The sequence below is a fragment of the Protopterus annectens genome, chromosome 2.part0 (genome assembly GCF_019279795.1).
Source record: "Protopterus annectens isolate FY-2018-M chromosome 2.part0, PAN1.0, whole genome shotgun sequence".
Lineage (NCBI taxonomy): Eukaryota > Metazoa > Chordata > Ceratodontiformes > Protopteridae > Protopterus > Protopterus annectens.
This window is the reverse complement of record NC_056728.1, coordinates 14,153,971-14,178,099: the sequence shown is the minus strand read 5'-3', so window position 1 is coordinate 14,178,099 and position 24,129 is coordinate 14,153,971. Positions and strand designations below refer to the sequence as shown.

Here is a 24,129-nt window from a genome sequence, read left to right as displayed (position 1 = left end):
GAAGCAATACTTCTGTATCAACATCCAGCACCTTATTCTTCCTTTGAAAAGACTTGGCCACCTTTGCCTCCATCTCCAACCTATCATGTTCAGTGTTAGCCTTCTCCTTCACCTCTGATTCCTTCTGTGACACTTCTAGCACATCTGCTGTTCAAATAATAGTAGCATAATCCAAAAATCCATTATCATGCTCTCCTTCTATCTCCATGTTTTTCAAACTGGCTTCCAAGTTCTCCAAGCTACCTAAGTGCCCAGACAGGAAGACAGGAAGCGCAACCTTGAAAAGAGTCCCTATACGGCAAAACAGTATGGGAAGTTCCCCGATGCCATGGCCAGATTTCGCCTAATAGTATAAACACCACCTTGGGTTCCCCTGAAAAGAGGTTACTAGCCTACTGGGGTTAACCAAGTCAAGAAAGAATAAATAAATAAATACATAAAATAAATAAAAGAATATGGCAGTAGTCTTGTGCCCAGATCTCTGTAAACAGTGAGGCATCTCTATGTGATATGTCACCTTCTACTAAGGCATGGTTAAGACTACTAAATATACAGTATTCTGAATCAAGCAAATGTAACACCACTATCAACACTTTTTATCTTTTGCCATGCTTGTTTAGACAAATGTATATTTTACACAAGTTAGGATCTCACACAGCTTTGTCTGTACAGTACTACATCAGGGCAGAGGTACCCTGAAACATATGACCATTGTTACATGTTACACTGACAGCTGTAGATAAGGTCACATCTATTACAATGAAAGGTGTGATACAACTTACATCCATTATCCTCAAAGGTGTGATCCAGGTTACATCTGTTATGCAAAAACCTGTGGAAAAGGTCACATCTGTTACAGTGAAAAGTATGATCCAACTTATACCCACTGTCCAGAAAGACATGATTCAGGTTATCTATGTTACACCAAAAGCTCTGAACAAGTTCACATTACAATGACAGGTTTGATCCAGCTTGCATCCATTACCCAGAAAGGCATGATCCAGGTTATGTCTGTTACCACAGTATCTGTAGTCCAGGTTACATTTGCGACACTAAAGGGTGTGGTCAAACTGACATTTGTTACTCTAAAATGCACAATGTAGGGAAGAAGGTTAGCTCTGTTATCCCGAAAACTGCGATACAGGTTACATCTGTTTTTGTAATATAAACCTAGATCTAAGATGCAGTTTAGATTGACAAAGTCTGGCCATGCCAGCTCAGAGGCACACCCTGTTAACTGCAGTGTGTCAAAAATTATAACAAGGACTTATTAGTGTGCACTAGGTGAGTTCCAGTAGCATTAAAATCATGCTTTACTATTGTTTATGCCCATAATAGTTACAACTGTTCAGCCACATTAGGCCTGAGATTTAAAGTAAACATTAACACCCATCACCCTCTACCCTTACTACTGTACCAGCAGCAGCTGTACAGCAAAGTGACAGCACTCCCAAAAACGTGACATTGCCTTAGCTGTTAAAGCAGGACAGAGTTACTTGGAAGGTTCTGAAATAGGCAGACAAAGGAAGGCCTGCAGTCAGCTAATGTTGCTAGCAATAGATACCATAGTTCATAAGCTAATCTGCTAATGAAAGAAATGTGATAGCAGTGATGGCCTTCAACTAAGCATATCAAGATCCGTATACACATTGCTGTGACTAAGTTCATGCCTCCACATATCATATTACATTTACACACAGGTAACTACACCTCATGATACAAATATACATTGTCATGAAAAGGGCCATGACTCCTAATGTTGTGTTATGCTATGTTATGTATATACGTACACTGTCATGACCAGGGTAATGATTCTCCATGTTACGTTTTATATATATATATATATATATATATATATATATACACTCTGCCATGAAAAGGCTATACTTTCACTTGTTACATTACATATACATGTCATCATGAGCAGGACTATAAACTACATGGATTTGCACACACACACACACACACACACACACACACACACATATATGTATAAATATAGATAAATATAGATGATATTGATAGATAGGTATAACCCGAGTAATCACTGTAGTCAGCAGTGAGTGACATCTTTGTTGTGAAAATTTTCCCTGAATAATACCAGCTCTTCAATATGCTTGATGTGGACTTTAATATTATGTCATGCAGAAGGTAAGATAAAAATGACTTCTTCCTAGTTTGCCCTCTGTAGTGGAAATTGCTGCACAACCCCACCTGCATTTGTATAGTGATTTAGATGCAATGTTTGCATATGGTTTGCCCACTAAGCCAATCGCCCTTACTGCTAGACATTGTACATTTAAGTAGAATTCCCTTGGCATGTTTGATTATTTTAAGTCCCATCTTCTGAAGAGCTCTTACTTTTATCTCTGCACTATACACGTTTTTTCAGGGCATGAATCTCCTTCGTAGAGTTTGCTTGCCCAGATCATCAGTATGGTGGTGGGACATCAAGGCAAGCTACCTTCCTTGTGATGTTCTTTAACTGTCTAGCAGCTGTAGAGCATACTGACATATTAAGATTATTGAACTTTTATTTTAAAGTTTATTGTAAAACTACAACTAACAGTTATTGTAGTTCTGTTTGCCATTTACCCGTCTTCTGTCTCTAGCTACCTCAGCTCCCCTTTGTTACAGCCCATCATTGCTTCAAGTCTCCCCCCCTTAACCGGGAATCTTTCCCTTGTACTCCCTTCCCCCTCCTATACCTTTCACCAAACTGCAAAGGCTGGCTATTTACAAGAGATGATTGCACTCTTTTGGCACTCTGTGGGTCAGCAGTTACATTCTCGTCAGCATTATAATCTTCAAGTTTATTTATTTCCATACGCTGTTTAAAGGACACGCATTAACAGCATGATGTGTAAGTAATATTGTGACAGTCACGACAATGTCTTTTCATTTACACAAAGCTTTCATTCTTAGCAGCATCAGTCAGTAAAACTCCACCTACTTCCCGACAGGCAAATTTTTGCATCTGCATACTTCCTGGAATTTTAGGATACAGTAGTGTTACCCCAAGAAAGAATCTAAAATGCTCCATGGCTATTTCCAAATATGGGTGGTCTTCATCCTAAGTACAACACAACCAGTATTTAGGAGAATGAATGAATAAATAAATAATTAAATACATACATAAATAAATAAATGGATACATATGTGGAACCGGAGAACTGTACGAGAATCTTTCTGTGTAATAATCATGCACATGGAATTCGGAAACACGCTTTCTGTTTTCCATTTACCATTCAACCTGATAGTTAGGCAAAGTAAATTAAAACATTTAGGGTTACAACACTGACAAAGTATGAATTAGACCACTGCATGATTCTTTTTTGCTTTCCTGTTTCTAAAATCCAGTCTTTCATCTTTAAATCCTTATTTAGCATGCTGCATTGCTGTTTACGTCAGCAGTTCCCATATAATTATCTGAACAGATGTTGCTTTATTTTTTTGCAGTGCACCTGTACCTCAGAGCAGGAAATGTACACAAAATGTCAAATCTAAAGAAAAGACTCTTGTCAGAACACCTGCCCCTGTTAATCATTTTCTTTAATATATTTGTAACAGGATATTTGCCATATTGTTATTGAAATCATGGAATTGGAAATACTGCTTGAAGTCTTCAATTTAGTAAGTCTGTTTGCAATCAACTTCTCTTGAAATACTCAAAATGAACCATGAGATATTCTAATAGCCCTGGATGACTTTGTTTAGTAACTTGATGGAACGCATCAGTATATAGTATGATAAGTGCAAGACAGGGCAAAAACAAAAGTTTTCTTTTTCTATCACTTGCTAGAAATTTCTTTTGATGTGAGCTGAGTAGAATACTGTTCCAGTTCCTGTAATGTGTCTGCACTGAGTTCTGCATGTAGCGAATCCTTTAATCACTGAAGCCATTTGAAGCCGAATCTTCTGAGGATAACAAATTGACATCTTACAGTTTTAAAGAATACAGTCCCATCTTCTGAAGACCAATTACTTTATCTCTGCACTATACAAGTATTTTTTCAGTGCATGAATCTTGTTCATAAAGTTTGCTTGCTCAGATTATTAGTATAGTGGTGAGACATAAAGGCAAACTGCATTTCTTAATCCATATGATGAGCCATTTCAGGCATTCGGGTGGCTTCCAAAAGCTAGAAAAATATACAGGACAAGTGGTATCATGTAAGTTTGCATACAGTCAGGTGTGCAAAGAGACAGTTATACCAGAACTATATGTTCTGAGCCATTATAGAATAATCTGAGTGGCAGACAGTTTGGTGGTAGAAAAAGTCACATGTTACATGACTGTAGAAACAAACATATCACACTGAGACTGCTTTGTTTCACTCGCACAGCCTGCTGGTGTCGTAAGCATCAAGGCAATCAGTGTCTCAGCAGGCAAGTAGATGACAAATCATTCTCACATTTAGAAAAAAAGTTGACCTGACAAATATTCTTATTTTGTTTTCTTAGTGTAAACTCATTTGAATAGCTTAATGTATCTGTGTGTGTGTGTGTTGGGGAGGGGGGCTGATCTCTAGACTCTTTATTTATTTATCCCAGTTCTTAGGTCACAGCACCTTGGATAATGGCATACACATCCTGTTATCCATGACAGTTATTTTACTCTGCTTCAAGGTAATACAGCCTACGGCTGAGACTAATTAACTTTGGAGAGTGCAAGACCACCTTTACCACCCCAACATCAAGTGGTTTAGTGGGCTTGTCTCTCTTCCAGAACTAAAAAAAAATGTGAAAATGGCTACATGTAATGCAAAGACCTTTAATAATTTGAATTAGTTATTTCATGGCATTCCACCTACACAGACTTCCTCAGAATAAAATGAGTATATTAAATCTGAGGTCTTCAGTGACCCTACCATACTATAGTTAATAATAAAATTTATGCAGCAAGTCAAGCATATGCAGACAGTCCTAAATCATTTCACTGTACACACAATGCAGTTTTCTTTACTTTGTTGTAAATATATTTATAAACTTGTATTGTAAGTTCCAGCTGCTTAACCCTAGGTAGTTTAGCTAATTTTGAATATATGAAGTAGGTGCATTACCAAATAAATTCTACATAAAGAGTATGAATAACCAAGGCCTGAACTTCTTACTTTCCATAGCCTGTGTATTTGGGGACCATTTCAAGTTTTATGATTCATCCTTTGTCTTTGAGTGTCTGCAGAAAAAAATAGAAGGAAATATTATGGTATTTCAACTCTAAGTGATATAGCTGTTTGTATACAGTTACACATCTCCTTCCACATATTTTATTCCACCTCTTCCAAGCACCTTTAAACCTGTCTTTTGATGTATATACCTTATCCAGCCATGTCTTGTGGAATCTTACCACCCTTTGTTTAAACTAGTAACTCCTAATATCAGTCTTCAGTTGTTGTATATGTCTGAGGCGTTCTCATCTTTCTTCTTCAGTTCAGTGCAGCCAACCAACCCTCTGAAGGTGGATATACCAATATAATAGCCTCTCTTTCCTCCCTCTTCCAGTACCTGTACACTCTCTTCAGTAATTCATTTAGCTCATTTTTTGTACTGCTTGCACCCATTCCTGTCACCATCTTTTCATCCCTCTACTGGAAACTTAAAATTAACTTGATGTCCTTCTGCACGTGTCATCCAGAAATGAAGGCAGCATTCAAAATAAAGCTCACCAGAACTGTAGAAAGTATTTGAACTAAAGCTTAAGCTGTCTGTAGATATGGGCTTCCAGAACTTATGAAAGTATTCTAGATAAACCTTAATCTTTTGGGGGATTAGGGGTCTGAACTGATGAAAGTATTCCAGGTAAAGCTTCACCTGTACCCTGTACAACAGGAACATGCCATCTGAATTTCTACAGTCTACACCCTTGGGGGTATTTAACTCTCGATTTCTTTCTATCATTGTTGTCTCAAGTTATTTAGGTGGGCATGTTTTGATGGGCTGGTATGTGATGATATATAATGGATGAATTCACTGCCAATGGGAATATTGTATTTTCATGAACTGCAACAACTTTGGAGGTAATTATATTAAGAAAGAGAAAGCAGATAGTACAACCCCCTGCCTGCATGTTTTTTACTCATCACAAAAAATAAGAATGTCCACACAAAGGCTCATGTAGTGTGAAGGAGCAGAACCTAAAATAAAACACTTCAGTGTAGTATAAAAATATTTAATAAAATCCACCAAAAACTGTAAAAATCTTACAAAGCAACTTGATAGTAATGGTTAAACGTATTTATCCTCAGTGTAGGACTTCATCAGAATGCCAAACAGATTAGTCATATTGCCCAGTATCCCAGCTGACCACCAGTTTTAAAGTGTTTTTGCATGGAGGTTGTGTGTCATGTATCCTGTTCTCTATATATACTATATCTAAGATCGCACTGACTCAGAAGAAAGAGAAAACATTTTCCCTTCCCTCTGAGTTGGTATGGCCTCAAAGGGGAAGACTGAGGATGTGTAGGCAGACCACCTGCATCAGGTGGTAAAATCATTTACCCTGATATATACATTAGTTTGCTGTATTTCAAAATGCATATTAATTCACTACACCAATGTAATCTACCAGGTGGTATTGGCATGTTTTTCTGGGAACTGTTTGAAATTCACTTGTCAATATAATGTAAATGCACTGCGGTGGAGGTTTTCTCCCCAGGCCTCTGCTGAAAATGGGCTCTGCTCAGTCATACTTTCCCGGTCAATAAAGACAAATAAGTAAATACATAAAATTATTCATGATATATCATGGGTGGTGCAATAAACTTGCTCATTTAAGTAAAGAATTTGCTTTTCATTTTTTTGAGTTTTTTTCTCTTAGACTCCACTGAAAATAGATTTTCTCCACCTGGATATTTTCTGACTTCAAAACAAAAATCATACAAAGAAATAAATAAAATAAACCTCTGGTAAGGAGATAGAGGCATGAATAAAGAAAGACTTGGCGTAATCTTATCTCAGTATCAGTCTGATTTCATTTCTTTTCATACTTCCTTCCCAGCTACACCCACTGTTCTCTAATCTCAAGTTTTACATTCTCCTAAATATCTGAGCAATTCTCATCCTTTATTCCTAGTTCCCCTTTTTGGGGTAACTTTGGTGGCAGGGTGACCATAGTTGCCTATTTTTTGACTACTTTCTGCACTTTTTTACTACTTGCTACCACATTTGGGCCTACTAAATGGTTTCATTTATTCACTGTTAGGGCCTTAACACATCACTATGTTGTGCAGTTATCTCATCTTTCCAAAACACACTTTGTGACTGAGTTCACTTCAGTACACAGTTTGAACAATTCTTGGTAGGGTCAAAATAATATTTGGAAAGCACCCACTCACATTAAAAGACTCATTGAGTATTAGAACATTCAAAGAAAAACATCTTTGAAGTTTCAGATTTACATGTTATTAATAACATAAAGTTTCCGTCTACACAATGATTCTGGAGTACAGTTACTGTCTCATCATAATATTTCTGCTTATAATACTGTTATTCTCAGTTTATTAACAGTGTGTTTGGTAGTTAAAGGACATTGCCAGAAGAACTGCATTCATTTAGGATGAGTAAAAACCACATTTTATAAAAAAATCTGTCTATCTATCTATCTATCTATCTATCTATCTATCTATCTATCTATCTATCTATCTTCCTATGTACTCTAAAAATACAGGGAAAGAAGAAAGTAAAGCAGGAATTACCTTTATTGTAGAATGAGCTCAATTAAGTCTGAAGAAAAAAGGGTACATAGATATAAATACTGAATGCAGAATGCAAAGCATATTTACAGTGTGGTAAATGGCCATTATTTCTTGTTAGGCACTTAGATTAGCATGTACAGTAGAATAAAATGTAGTATACATATATAACATCTGAACATAATATGTAAGCAAAGGGCAAACATCATGAACATAACATGCAGCATATTAATGTTGTAGGTTGAATTAAAACATAGTAATGATCAAATAAAATTAAGTTTCTTCATTTTTCTGATAGCCACTGTCATGCTCTACTTTAATCACATAGCTTCTAAATTATTTAGCTTTTTTATACTCAGTGCTTCAGAGCTCAAAAACTGAACATTGGAGATCAAGCAAGTACTGATTTTGCATTTATATACAGCTATAACAAATATGGAGACTTGCAAGTGATTAGGAAGTGTTGGTTCTAACTTAGGTGATCAAAAATAAGCAACACAACTATGAAGAATATCCAGGTATATGTTTTCTTTAATCTAAAGATATTTCCTTTGTATATTTATATGACTTTCTTGATGTGAACATGCAAATGTCTCTTACCTGGTTATAGAGCTATTGCTCAGAATGTTTTGCAGAAACAGAAACGGCTGAACAGAATTGATTCAATACTTCCAAAAACAGCAGTTCTCCAAATTAGACAGGAACTCTGAGGCTGCCAAAGTTCAGCAGAGAAGAGCACAGATAAAGAGTGAGGGGGAGGGATTTCATGTTTCTGTTGTGGCAACATTATGAACTGGAAGCCTTTGTCCCTTTTGATGGTTATGACTAGAAACAGAAAAAAAATATCTCATTTTGATGTTCTAAGCTATACTAATATCCCTGCACCAGTCAAAGTAATTATTACTAACAGTTTTTTTTCTTTGTAATTAGTCTGAACTGCTCTGTTATTGCTTACATTTCTGTATTTTTTGTTTGTGAAAATGTTTTATATTTCAACCGGGCTGAACCTGAAACTGGGCATGATTTTGTTTTATGGCAAATGTCCTGATGGACATAAACATACTGATATGGTTTTGTTTTTGTTTGGCCTTTCTCTTTCCCGCAATATATTCTGAGACCTCAGAAGAAGAAATTATCTTGAAATACTCTCATGACTGAGCTTGTTTGCATTTACTTGTAATGATGAATTTACTGCAAACTTTGAGAATCTCTGGAGAGAGAGTGCCTTAAACTTTCTTCTGGCAACAGTTGTGGGTGTAAGTTCTTTGTCATTTTTTCTTTTTATTCACATTGTTGCCTTTTCCAATGGGTCCTCTTCTTGTAGCCCACAAGGTTTGGTTGTTCCTTACTGTGGTGAAAGTCGAGCATTCCCAGACGGAGTGAGAGCTTATTCCTATCTGAAGAGCCTTATCAGCCCGTGTGTTCCCATGGAAGGGGAGAGTTGGGTATGAGGGAATGGGATGGAGGCTCCATTCTAGTCCTGTAGCAACATGTGGAGTCTATGTTAGCTGCTTGGATGAGGTGAGGTGTGTGGAGTTTTACACATGCCTACATGCCTGACTAAGCCTTACCCTTAATGTTGTAACAATGTGAGTCTGCCTGGCTCCTTCCATGAATGATCACTCACTCTCTAGTAAGTGGCACTAATAAGGATGGCCTAGCCACCTCCCTCCCTTCCCTAGGATGGGTGAGCTGGATTTGCCCGCTCAAGACCATACTCTCCTGCTCAACTCCTTCACAACACCATGGAGCTTGATGAACGCATGATGCATGAGTCACAGAGCCAGACTTATTTGTGATCCTTTAAACACACATTTTGAATGCATTGAAATAAACAGTTTCTTCCATGGCAAAACAGTATTTAAGTTAGGGTTAAAAAAACATTACTTAGTTCCTGACAGTCTGTTTCTGTCAATAATGTCAAATGTCTTCACTCTGAAGCGACAAGTTAAAAGAGCTATGAATTTCTACAGACTCAGTGTGCTTATGAACCCATTATAGAGTGCCACAGTTAAGGCTAAGATATATATATATAAAACACTAGCAAAATCAAAAGGGAAAAGGATGATGATGACGTGGAGAGATTTCAAGAAATAAGGTTAGAGTAAGATTTTGGATCTACATCCTTTAGGAAATAATAATAACTTTTCAGAATATTATATTTATAAAGTTGCAGAAAGTATTCTGAAAAAACAAATCAACATGGGAAGTGGAGAAAGGAGATTTTGCCATAAGGGGTGACTGCAAGTAGGGGTACAGAAAACAGGCAAGAGGGGGCTGGAATTTACTGGAGGAAACCAGCAAAGTAACCAATATATTAGGAGCAAATAACTAGAGAGGGAAGGATAATAGAATAGGATGAAACCTAGCAGAAGTTTGGACTGCAAGTTAGAGATTGCCTTCCCACCCAGAGACTGATATCATTGTATTGGCAAAGAGAAAGGATAGGGGAGTCCAAAATGAAAGACCTGCTCTGCTAGAGTTTTTAGTAGAGTCTAGAACAGAAGCTGTTGTTAAAAAAGAGATAATTAGTAGGACATAAAAATGTTACACAATATCAATTGGAGGAGGTTAGTAAAGATTGGAAAAAAAGAATTTAAAAGCAATTTTCAAAAGAAGGCCATATGCATTGCACCCAAATATATAACAAAGCCCAGAAGATTTAGGATTTTTGCACAGAAGTGTTTACATAGGTAGTTTTATACCCAAACAAACTTCAACTAATTTTTGCTCTGGTTGCTAGCAAACCCTTATGGGTGTGATGGGAAGAGGTTGATAACTGGGAACATGTTTTTTGGGAGTATAATGAGTTGGCAGATTTTAAAACTTCCCTACAGAGTACTCTGTCAGACTTATTAAGCAAGCAAATGGCTGTAAGTAAGGAAATTAATGTTTTTAGCTGGGAGACAGGATCTTAATTGCCAGACATAGCAAGGTCTTATTATGTTTAAGGGACAACAATGGGATTGTATTACAAAATGCTCAACTTCGCTGTCCTTTTTTTCCCCCTATTTACAGTCCCTGCTATGAATAAACAACAATGCAGCATTTAAAACATTTTAAATCGACTGTTTCTCTCCACTACAACAGTACCTTACTGTACTGTGGTGGTTTTACTTTCAAAAAATGTTTATCCCACCCTGGAAAAGCATGCTGCAGCCTCCATTTCATTGATGTCATCAAGACCAATGAATACAGGTAGTTTTCTGGCCAATTCCCTACCCAAACTGACATCACTAAGACCGTCCTAAAAACCCACTCATGCTGTAATGTCACAGCTCCCTGATCCTTCCCTACCCATACAGAAAGTAAAGGCTAGAACAAGGAAACAGTAAGTGAGTCAGGTCTCCTGCTATGAGCTGGTAATTACAGCAGGTATCAGCTCAAATTACCCTTAGCACTTTGACAGTTAAGAAAGTTAGGTGCAAAGGGGGATGGGAAATGAGTCAAAGCAGTACAATTCAGGCTTCACAAAAGACTGCACTTTAGCCATTCTAAAATGAAGCTGCAATAAAAAGCACTTTGAAAGTCTATTCTCTGTCATTTGCACTGTTTGTGTTTTAAGTAGTCATTAAATGGCATGAAATTTTACTTAAAATGAATTAACTGAAAGACAGCAGTGTATGCATGTAAAATCAATACCTAGAGGCAGCCTAAACAATCAGGATAACTTCAAGATGCTAGACCCCATGTAGTCAGACTCAGAAATTACTTATAAAAATATTTAAAAACCTGTTAATAGTCCCAGAGTGGTGTTAAAATTTAGGAAACACCAAATTATGATGAAATAAACATGTTTTTGAGTCTGTGAGTGTGGTTCTCCTTTAATGCTATATAGGCTGACAAAAAAACAATTAACAGAAAATGGAAATAAAAGTTTAAATAAACTTTAATTGATATATTGGATATTGTTAAATGATAAAATAACTGGAATTGGGATTTTTAAGTAAAGGGAAGGAGTAAATTGCATAGAAATAAATGGAATGCGTTCCAAGTACATATAGAATAATGTTCAGGAAGAAGAATGTGGTTAAAGAGAAGATAGGAACTGAGCAACATCTGTAGACTGGCGTGAATAACAGTTGTAATAAAGTATGTTTATGACTCCATTAGGTGCAGAAGAACAAATAGCTGTCAATACTTTGCTATATGGCTTTTTTCCTTGGGCTAAAAATGCTAAAATATAATGGGTAAGATGATACAACTACCAGAGGCACACATTCATGCCCAACACGGTCTGCAATGAAAAAGCTGAATAAGATAAAAATAACATAGAAAGGAAGAAGCAGCTAAGTTATGCTTTTTATATTTCAGTGATTACTTTGCAGGGATAAAAATATACTCCTGTTTAGGGTGTAGTTGTCCTTTAACGTATTTTTCTTGTTTTTTTGTTAAGTAAACAGTATGATCAAGAAACAAACTTTCAATAATGTGTGCATTAAAATGTGTGTTCTTATTATATTATTGACATGTATTCCATTTTTATGAGAGAGCAAGCAGATGAAGTAATAAAACTGAGACTACTGCCCAGGAGAATGAGTGTAGGGGTGACAGAAATGGTGCTCATCTCTACTGGTGGATGCCATGGACAGTTAAAGCTAAAAGGAGACACATGTGTCATAATGTATTGGGAGCATAACGGTAATTTTCCTGACATAATTCCATATTACAAGTGTGTGTGCGTGTGTGTGTGTGTGTGTGTGTGTGTGTGTGTGTGTGTGTGTGTGTGTGTGTGTGTGTGTGTGTGTGTGTGTGCGTGTATGTGTGTGTATGTTTGTGGGTAGGGAAGAGGGTGTCAAGCATAACAGGGATGGATGAGGGGGCTTGTTCTTCTGTGCAAGCCCTGAATATCTTAAGTTCTCTGAACTATTCAGATGATACCTTTCAACTGTACAGATTTTTGCAGAATGTCTAGATTTTTGCCTCATATTTCTGGTCTGTTCCTCATTAAAATTGTGTTTTTTTGACAAATCACTGAGATGATTTAAGGACTAAAGTCACTAAATAATGACATGCATTTGAGTTTCAGACTTCATATCCTTCAGAAAATGCATGCTAACACAAATCCTTTAATTCTCGCAACTTTCTAAGTTTATAAGAGCAATATTTAAAATGTGTCCCAATTTTTGGGGCTTTGCCACCCCTTTATATCAGGCTTTGTCCAGATTTTGTGCACTAAGAGGTTGAGAGGTATGACTCTGATACCTGTTACTATACCCTTTGTGATGCCCCTGCACTGGCCCAGTAATCAAGCAGCCTCAGTCCTTACCACTAGCACCAGTGAGGGACGTAGACATTGGGAGGACGACAAGTACACACACAGTAAAGTACAATTTCTCTTAAGAGCACACAGACATCACATTCAGTCTGGGGGCTGGTTTCTCTCTCTTTCTCCAGAGCCCCAATAAGACTCCCCACTGGCACTGCTATAGGGTTAATATCTCTAGCTCTCGTGTGGTTAGTGCATTGGAGTCTGAACTTTGAAGCCACTACCCTTTTTTAACCTGAAGCCTGTGATGTTGCTGGTGTATGCCAAAGATTGCATTGGTATAGGGTTTCCCCTAGACCTGTCCGGACCTTTCCATCAGCCACTTCATTCTGTCCTCTCTGGCTGGACCTACCAATGGCTCCAGTCCATTCCCAAATGCTGATCACCATGGGCACAGACTGATGCCCTGCATCTGTGTTATCAGGTTAAAATTATTTAAGAAAATGTGCACTCTAAGGACTGTAAAGTAAATGCAAAAGCGTTCCAATATCATGTGTTGTGATATAGGAATGAATGCATTGTCCTTAAGACATATGGTGAACATCACCCGTTTGTGTTACCGGCCATTTAGGATCAAAATAATATCTGTACAAATATATTTGCAACACCTCCTTTTCAATACATTATGGGAATATGCAAAATATCCCTTAAAAGTAAACATGTCTAACACAATGATTGAAAAATGCACAGGAATGCAAGTCTTTAATAATGCAACAAAGTCTAAAAGACTCAGTTCTGTAGCTATGAAAATATTATGTCATTAACACAGCTAATCAGGATACCTTAAGTAGAAACTAGAGTGTGCAGTGAGTTATGTGGTTTATAAAATATGTTCTTATTGTCTCAGGGATGAGGCCACAAATAAAAATGGATACATGAAAGTAACATTTTCTTAAAAAGTACATATAGGGCCAAGCCCCAGAAAAGAGCTTGGAAAAACACAGAAATATGTGAATGAAAATACTTGCATACCTATAGGCCATGGTTTCTCAGGGCATCATGGGAAACATGAAAGTACTTTGGGGGATTTCTTGTTTTTTACATTATGGTAGATTGTCGAAGGTAAAGGAAGTAGCCTTGTTCTAAGGGCTGAACAACAGCCCTCGATCCTAATTTTGGTGAAAAGCATTCCTTCATTCCCACAGTAGAATCCCTATCTAGTGACATATGTAGATTCAACATGTCTTTTCTGAGGTACAGATTTTAAGCAATTGCTACTCCAAACAAATATAATATTGCCCCTCTATTTAGGTACTGTGCTACTTCTTCCAGTTATATTTGCTTCTCTGCTCAGACTAGTACAAATACACCATGCAGTTTCATAACAGACATTCTGCATCCTGCCTGAAGCAGTCTCTAGACAGGTGCTTACATGTTCTGCTACTAATTACGCACTTGTTCTCTCACCCTTTTTATCTCCTGACCACTGGTTCCCCTGCCCGTTGTTCCCACTTCCTGCTGCAACGAATGTAACTACAATGTATAAGCGTTCTGCGTCAGTAGTCTCTCATCTCTGTCTGCTGGTAATAAGACTTTGTTCCCCCTGTTTCACAACCACAGAGTAGTCTCATTCCTGCTTTTCATATGTTACAGTAGTTTCCCATATGAGAAAATTATTTATACACTACTGTGCTTTAAATAAAGGTCGGAATGAGCGTATCAATTTTTATCACACAGATGGACTTCTAAATGAAATGCCTATTTTTGATACATTTTTACAAAAGCAAGCTACAACCAAAACTAAAAGGGTTGCTAGTGTAGACAGTGGTAAATATATAGGATTTATTGAAGGTATTAGCCTTTTCCGAAAAAAAAAAAAAAAAAAAAAAAACGAAAAACAAAAGCAAATAATAAAAAAAACAACACATTTAAACATATCAGTATTCCTAATATTTCAAATAGCCTTTTTAGCTTAATTCTTTTATCTATTGCCTGTTCATATTTATGAAGAAAAGTGCTATGAGCATTCAACTTCTTATCTGCATGCAATTCAGAGTTTGCAATACAGCCTTTTATGATAAAAATCACATTTTATTCAAGAGGAGAAAAATCACCTCTGTCTCATTCATATTGAAGTAGCTTTGGTGAAAAAGTGCAGTTTATATATACCTAACATTAAAACTCTGTGTGTTGATGGTGTTGATGAAATCTAGCATAGGAGTATAATCATAACGTTTTAACTGAATGTACAAGCAGCACCTTCAAATCCTCTGCTTCAGCTCATAATAGAAATAGTTCCATAAATAACCTTGCACAGATCATGCAACAAAAACAGCTGTTTGTACTCAACTGAAGTTGAAGATAGCAGTTCGACAATCTTGTCTGATAGTCTAGTTATGACATATTCAGCTTTTCTGTTTTCACATAATTTTGGAAAGACAAAATAACATGTGATTGTGACAGTTTTAGTAGAAGTTAGTTATTCCTTGAGTGAAGACTTGACATTGGAGTTCTGCTCCTAACATGATGAAGGTTTGTCTGATGAAGCAGGATTGTTTGCTCTCCGGGTCTAGCACAGGACACCGTTGTAAGCCATGGTCACAAGACATGTGGAGTTGGTCACATAGTACAGTACAGTGCCACCAAGTTGTTGGCTGATCTCTGTCCCATGAGTAGATACTGAATTCCATTGTGGAAAATAATGGGCGGTTGGAGACGACAATCATATTACTCTGATTGGGAAAGGGATTAATCACTGGCTGACTTCACTAAGTAGGTTAGGAGGCAAATATTAATTTCATTCCTTAGGCAGGCTTGGGGTAGAGACCATTCGTTCCCCTGCCAGGCAGTGGTTCATAGAATTGCTGATGAGTGACTTGCTATGCAGGCTGGGACATAGGGAGCTGTCAGTATCCTGCGTCATGTGGGCTGCTATGAGGCTTACATTCTCAGTGGCAGTTAGCAGGTACTGGTTCTGTCATATTGGATAAGAATGTTTACAGGCTATGATTTAATGGGTAGATGCTCATCTCAGCCATACAGCTCAGATGGTGTTTATAGTTTGTGAAGCAGGTGGATGGCATTATTTTCTGTCAAGCACTGTGCTGGGTGTTTACAGATTGGTTGAAAGGAGGCAGACACTGCTTTCTTTCATGCTGGGTTCAGGATATTTCCAGGCTAGGTGGTAGGGAATGGGCATTGGGTTTTGTCTGGCAGGGTGTAGAATGCTTACAGGATGGATAGTAGTGAGCAGACATTGATGTCTGAGACAGAGTGCGGAGTGATCATAGACCAGTGGTAGAAGGTAGATACTACATTCTGATATGCAGGGTACTGCGTATTTAAAGGCTAGGTAGTAAGAGGTAGGCACTGACCCCTGTAATAGAGGGTACAGGAGCATTAACAGACTACTTAGTAGGGGCTAGACACTGCTCTCTGTATTGCAGGGTTGAGGTGTATTCTCTGGTTTGGAAGTAAGGGTAGACATTGATCTCTGTCATGCATGGTGTCGGGGCATTTAGGGGCTGGTTAGCAGAGGATAGTCACTAACTTCTGTCATGTAGGATTCAGGGATGTTTACAAGCTGTTCAGTAGAAGACAAACACTAATCTGAGCCATGCTTGGTGCAGCTATTTATAGGTTGGGTGGAAGGGGGTTGACATCTCTTTCATGTAGCGTAGAGGGTATTTACATATTGGGTAGCAGGAGGAAAGACACTGATCTCCATCATGCTGGTTGAGATTATTTACTGCAATATGGGATGGTGACCCCCATATCCCCTGCTAAACATCTATACAGAAGCTCTGAGAGCACTGTATCTTGGACAAAGAAGAAATCCCCAACATGTTGCTTGGAGTCTCAGTCTTTGAATCCAAAACCCTGGAATCACATATCAGTGATCACTCATGTTGAATCTAAGCTTAGTACCCATCAATATTATTAAGTCAAATCAGAAAATTCAAAAGACAAAGATGTATTTCTTTGTATCATAGCTCATTTCTGTGAGTCTATATCAGTTCATCGAAATGTCTGAAGTTCGAACACCATATGTTCGAACTTCAAACCACGAACTGCAAAAACATCAAAGTCTTAAAACAGCGATTTTTTTTCCCTAGGGAAAAAAATTGCTGTTCCAAGAAACACACATGCAACACAAACACACCAAAACAATATCAAGTCCACACACATACACTCAAAATCCTCCATCTAACCCTACAGTAAACTGTACATACACTACTACCTATCCACTTACCTTAACCCAAACCCTAACCCTAAGGTCCGTCACTATCGCATACTCACCTGACCCGTGCCCTAACCTGAACTCACCTATCCCACCCTAACCCTAAAGTCTTTCACTATCGCACACCCACCTCACCCGCGCCCTAACCCTAACTCACCTAACCTGTGCCCTAACCCTAACATCCACACAATCACACACTTACCTGAACCTGACCCATAACTTCCCACCACAGTCCTGATACTTGCGAAGCCACAGAAGTGGCCCACCAAATTCTTTCCCTGGGAAAGAATTTGGTGGGCCGTGGCTTCGCAATTGCCAGTGTTCGAACTTTACAATTCGAACATCTGGTATTCGATATTCAGCCATTTCATCCGACTGATATAAACCCCATTTCTGTGCCTAGTTAATTCTGATTCAAGAACATAGATGGCAATACAATATAACACATGATTTTACCACATGGGTGTTGTGGGCAAGCATCTCAAAACAAATCTTCAAATACTTTCTCACAACTGTCTTGAATAACTTACTGTACATATCAATACTCCGAATTTATTGTGTATTACATGTGTGATACCTAAATCTATAATTTTCCCATAATTGTCATTTTATACTTAATTTGTAGTACCACAAACCCACTGTCAAACAATATAATTTTGACATATACTGCAAATTCTCTCTTTTTGTAATTTAATTAGAGAAGTCACTAATATATACTATGTCAATTATCTACACATATAGAAGCTACCTTGTTTACCCTGTGTATGCATTTTATCATATTATTACATGCTTAGTATGCGTTTTCCTTTATAATACTGTGTAACTTATGTTTATATGTTTTTGTCTAATTATGTTGTATCTTGTATAACCTTGATGGAGCTTTTCTCCCCAGGACTCCATTGAAAATGGACTCCTTTGGCCAAATGGACCATCCTGGTAAACAAACTGTAAAATAAAAATAAAAAATAAAATAAATGTAAAACATGGTGTACATTCGGAAACATGACCACTTGGGAATTAACATAACTGGGACTAAGAGGCTTTTTCTCTATGAGTTCAGTTATAATATTCCTGCAAGTATTTTTAATTAGAACAATCATTATGGACAAAGCCTCTGACAGCATTCATCTATTGGTCCCTAATACAGCATTTTCTCCTGTTCTCCTCTCTTCTGAAAGCACTCATCACCTGCTCCTCTTTGTCATCAGCTTTCCTCATTTACTTATCATTGCCCTCACAGCACTCCTCACTAACTCTCCTCTTGGGCAGCATTCTTGATGTGCTGTTCCCTCATTTGTCCACTTTCAACAGTTACTCTTTCTCAAACCACTCCAAAAGCAGCACCACCACTTCAAACAATGAAAATGAGCCAAGTGAATATATTAACAGACGTTTTATTAAAAAAAACAAAGTGTTAAAAATCTCTAGTGTCTCGGCTATGCAAGCCTTTACAGAGTGTGCCATCTTCCCTTCACCACAAACATTATATACATCACAATTTCTTTCAATTAACAAATAAAACAATATTTCAATTAACATTAAAACCCCCATCTTCTTACAATAAGCATTTCCAATTACATTCTTTATTCAAGCCTCTTGGAAAGAGTCTATCGAACTTTAAAATAAAAATTGATTCCTTTCTTCTTAATTTGTTCTTAATATCTTGTGGCGTTGTATAATCATAATGTACATGTTCTAACACAGTTGCTTGCAATCCTACTGGGTTCCCTGGTGGAATTCATAAAAATGTGTTGCCAGTGGGATTGTTTGTTTATTATTTATACTGATTTTTTACATCAGTATTTACTGCCAGTAGCAGTAGCAGAAAAGTTACCATCATACATTAAAAATGTTTTCGTTTTTTTTGAAAAAATAAAGGATATAATCTAGGAAGCAGAAATGTATTTTGGTGTGGTGGATGTGGTCAGCTTATTTAAGCATAGTTTTGGAATGGAAGCTTTAACATTTTATTTAGGAGATACCCCAGTGACATAATATGTTTTAGAGTTGGTCCTGCTTTGTTTAAGAAACAATATTTTTGAGTTTAATGATAATTTGTATAGACAGTTGCAAGGTACAGCCATGGGGGCAGCATTTGCCCCATGTATGCTAATATATTTATGTTTTTTTTTTTTGAGAACATGTATATTGATAGGAATGAATTTTTTGTTAAATATGTAGTGAAGTATTTTCATTTCATAGATGATTTGATTTTTATTTGTAAAGGGGATAAGTGGAAGTGGAGAAGTTTATAGAGAGCCTGCATAGGAATAGATTTGGAGTTAATTTTGATGATTTGCAAGTTGGAAAAAAGGTTAATTATTTGGATATCACTATAAAAGGGACACCTAGGGGAAGTTTGAGGATAAGGTTACATGGGAAATTTAAGCAGTTGGATCATATTTTACATGGACAAAGCTGCCACCCACCACACATTATAAAATCCTTACTAATATGGTGAGTTCTTAACAGTTAAACGATTGTGTAATAGTCAGGAGGAATTTAAACAAGAAATGGACAATACCTTTAAAAAGGTTGTAATGGGTGTATGATGAAAAGGTGGTCTGGGAAGGAGTCATAAAGATGGATAGGAGTAATAGTAAAGGCATTAACAAAAATAGGTGGGGTAGTTTAAGCAGTTATGCATATAATAAGGAATATGTTCAGGAACATATATATTTTGTTTCCACATACTGTAAACTCTTTTTATGGAAAAATTAACAAGTTTGGTTAAATATTTTTGGGGCTTTTTGGAAAGGAATGTGGGTCTTTTAAATAATAAAAAGATAAGGTTTTTCTTATAAAAGGGGCAGGAGTATCAAAGAGTTTTTAGTGCATGGTAAATTCCAGATGCCCCTAGTGGAGATAAATTGGAACATATCCCCGTGGTAAATATGGTGTTTGTTATTTTGTAGTTAGGGATTGTCCTAGCATTAATGATAAAAGGTTTCAAGAACATGGCATCCATAATTGTGAAAGTCAGGGAATAATTTATGGACTTAAATGTCCCTGTGGGAAATATTATATAGGAGAAAGTAAGAGAAGTTTCTCTACGAGATTAAAAGAATATATTAAGGACATAAAAAAGAATAAACAAACAATCCCACTGACAACACATTTTTATGAATTCCATGGTGGGAACCCAGTAGGATTGCAAGCAACTGTGTTAGAACAGGTACATTATGATTATACAATGCCACAAGATATTAAGAACAAATTAAGAAGACAGGAATATTTTTTTTTTTATTTTAAAGTTCGATAGACTCTTTCTAAGAGGCTTGAATAATCAATGTAATTGGAAATGCTTATTGTAAGAAGATAGGGGTTTTAATGTTAATTGAAATATTGTTTTATTGGTTAATAGAAAGAAATTGTGATGTATAAAATGTGTGTGGTGAAGGGAAGATGGCACGCTTTGTAAAGGCTTGCATAGCCGAGGCACTAGAGATTTTTATTGCTTTGTTTTTTTAATAAAACGTCTGTCAATATATTCACTTGGCCCATTTTCATTGTTTGAAGTTACTCTTTTTCATTTTCCTCATCTACTTTTTCCTCTTTCAACAGCATTCCTCACCTATGTTTCCTTCCTTTAATGACTTTCCTTGTTACTCCTTACCTCCTGTTCCGTTATCTGACAGCATTCCTCTCCCACCCTTCTCTCCTATGGTGTTTATCTCCAGCAATCCCCTCCTTTTTTATCATTCCTCACATAGACTGCCCTGGTATGACAACATTCATCATTTACTTTTTCTGTCCTCTTTCTTATAGCACTCCTCAGATATGCTTACCTGTTCCAGTAACATTTATTACCCCCTGTCTGCTACTGAAACACTCCTACAGCAGTCCTCACCTACTCAACATTTGTTCTGCTATATGTGCATCTAGACTTACTTTTGACAGATTGGTTGTTGAGAAGGAAGGATTCATCCCCCCTCTCACAGTAAGAGAGTTGGCCCTTTATACATGGACAGTCTGTGTGACCATTATGTGCTCTCATCTCAAAACCATCCTCAGTGGATCGTGACAATGTGCCCTTCTCTGACCGAACACGGAGCATCTCTGCACCAATCTTGTAAGGTTAGTCGACTATTACTAAGAAGCCAGTTATCTTTTCCTTTATATACAGACTGATAAGTGTAAGTTACTGCTGATTCTTCTATGGTTTTTCCTATATAGGTATGTTTACAACTGTTGATAATGCTATTGTTACTTTATCTTATTACATCCATGTTACGTAACGTGTGTAGTATACTGTGGCTAATTGTTTAGATGCAGGTATTTCTTTTCAAATCTCTTCTGTAAAAAAAAAAAAAGAACTGTTTCAAAAGTAATATGTTATTAAGATGACAAATATGAAAAAATCTTTTCTTAGTGAGCTGAAACAAATAATTAATATTCTAAGGAGAGTGTAAGCGGCAAACATGTTTAACCAGTATTTATGCATTTTCATAGCAGAGCTAAAACATTAGATCTGCTCATAGATTTATTAAAACAGCTTGGTTGAGACAAAGAGTCTATGTCAGGTCCTTATTTTTCTTTTCTGAAAAACAAAATTCTAAAACAGGTACTTAACAGTTTAGCAGAGTATTTGAAAGCCACATTAGACTGTTGTAAGAGTCACACTGCATGGTTGGACAACCGTTCTTACTTTGTAGGAGTCATCACTGTCCAGAATCACTAACTGGGTATGCTGATGGTGAGTCTCTCCTATTCTGTACTTCTCACATAACTCATTTGTAGAGGAGGCCCTGCTGTCAGGAACTTAGCAGTGGTGTCACAGGGGCTTACTAGTGGTTACAGTTGTGCCATAACCATTAACAGCATATTGCAGCAATAAATTATCCAAGCTACTATGGTCAAAACTTAAGGAAAGGATTTAGGAGACAACAGGTCTGCTCTAACTGCTGCCTGCTGTAGACTTGGGGCTCCACAATGAATACAATTCTCTATTAGCTCTGTGCTGGTTTGCTCGTTGTCCTAATAATACTCAAATTTCGCCACTCTGTTTTTATTGATTATCCATGTCTTACAGCTTGGATTTTACAGAGGTTAGTTAGAAAGCTGTTTTCACACTGCCTGTCCTAACCTGCAATCAGGTGTCATTCCTGTTGAGAAAATATTCATTCACAAACTTTTTTCCCACACAGTTTTTTTCAGCATGCTAAGCTCATAGTGCTGTTACCTTGGTTCAACCTTCGAAGAGTGCGATTATGATTTCTATTACTTGATCATATAGTGTGGAATTCGGAGAAGTATTCCGGTTTGAATTCTCGATCTGTTAAAAGAAACAAAACTTGGGCTGAAGCAGCTCTTACTTACTGAAAACAGAAAGATATGCAGACATATTTAATATTAAAGAAAGATTCAAATTGTATGAAAGGGTAGCATACCCGAAACTTTCAACATTTTGGAGAGATAATCTTAAGGTAGTTGAAATTAAATGATTCAATATAATAGGTTTCAAAGAGAGAGAGAGAGAATACTTCTGCTCTAGCTGAGAGGGCAGAAGACTGCTCTGAGAAGAATAAGTTATAATAATAAACTCACATAGAGCAGGCAGATTAAACAGAAAAGTGCAATATATGCAGTTTTGATGAAGTCTGATTACTTTCCAAGCATTACTTGGCTATCTATTATGATAGTTTCTCTGAGCAAAATTAGATAAAATTGTATCTAATATTTAGAAGATGTTGGACTCCTTAAAGATATTCAGGAAAGTAGATATAGGTCAGAAATACCACATGCTATCTTTTCCATTAGACAAAACTTTTGCCTGCACCTGAGATCTAATCTATGGTATGTTGAAGATTTAAAGATAACACGTTTTTATAAGTCTCATAGAAAATGTCATTTCCTTTGTTGTTCCACTCACCTGATGAGGTTGTTTGGGATTTAGATTGTTTGGTTTTAGAAGGAAGGAAAACACTAGTTTTTTTTTTGAAATTTGGCTAAAGAAGGTAAAATGAAAATCTTGCAGTTCAGTGTACTCTGTTAACCCTTTTACATACCAACTTCCAATGATAAGCAATGACCTTTTCCTATTAAATTCTACCTCAATTTAGTTTATAAAAATGGAGGAAATCATGTGTCAAAATCACAGAGACATGGCTGAATGCTTCATATTTTAATTCTTTAAGAGCTGGTATTGTTGTAATTCACTTATGTTTTTCTACTTTACACCTGAGTGTTGACACTGAGAATTTCATGATCATATTAATTATTGCCTGTAAAGGTGCTGACACTATTTCCTTGTATATAATGTTTAGTAGGAAAGACTTCTGATGTGGTTCATCATTTTGTACCTACTGTTGTCATTGCTGCCTCTGAGACTAGAAGCATTGCATTTCTTTTATAATGACATTAAGGACAGAAAGGGTAGGTATTTAAAAGATACATTGAATGCTAACAGTATGGATACACTGGTGCCTACGTAACTTCATGTTGCTTATCAGTCCTTGCCCTCTTGTGCCACCTAAACTGACTTTTTCCATACTCTGTTCTCTCCCGACAGATGTTCCTAATAGAGTGTAGCCATCTGAGGTTTTTCTGCATGAAGTAGCTGCAGTTAACAAGTTCTGACAATGTCAAAAGAATGTCACTTTCTGATTCATAGCGTAGGAAAGAATGAATTTTTATTTAGCCAGAATGCATGATGACTACATTAAAGAATAGCTTGTGAAAAGGAGGAATTCATAATAGGAAGAAATGTATCTAGCATTTACAGTGCTAGCAGGCATAGAGTAGAATATTAACTAGGAAAAAAATAAGCATTTTACAATTATTTTCTTCTTCTTTTTTTTCATATTTTTTTCCGAGGAAAATATCCCCAAACTCTTTGTAGTTCAGCTAACAGAGATATGCATTATCTTATTCCTTTCTTTGTGTAAGACTATAATTTTGCACGCTTGGGTTACCTGACTTTATTCTGGGGTAGAAGGTGAATTGCAGAATAAAAACCTACATCTGCGGCCTTATGTTGCAACAAA

At 36.9% G+C, this 24,129-nt stretch overlaps 1 protein-coding gene across 3 annotated transcripts in view; it reads left to right on the top strand.

Moving 5' to 3' along the window:
• The window catches only part of LOC122792925 (signal-induced proliferation-associated 1-like protein 2), a 2,084,855-nt gene that overhangs the window by 1,241,376 nt on the left and 819,350 nt on the right, over window positions 1-24,129 (top strand). The window lies entirely within an intron of this gene.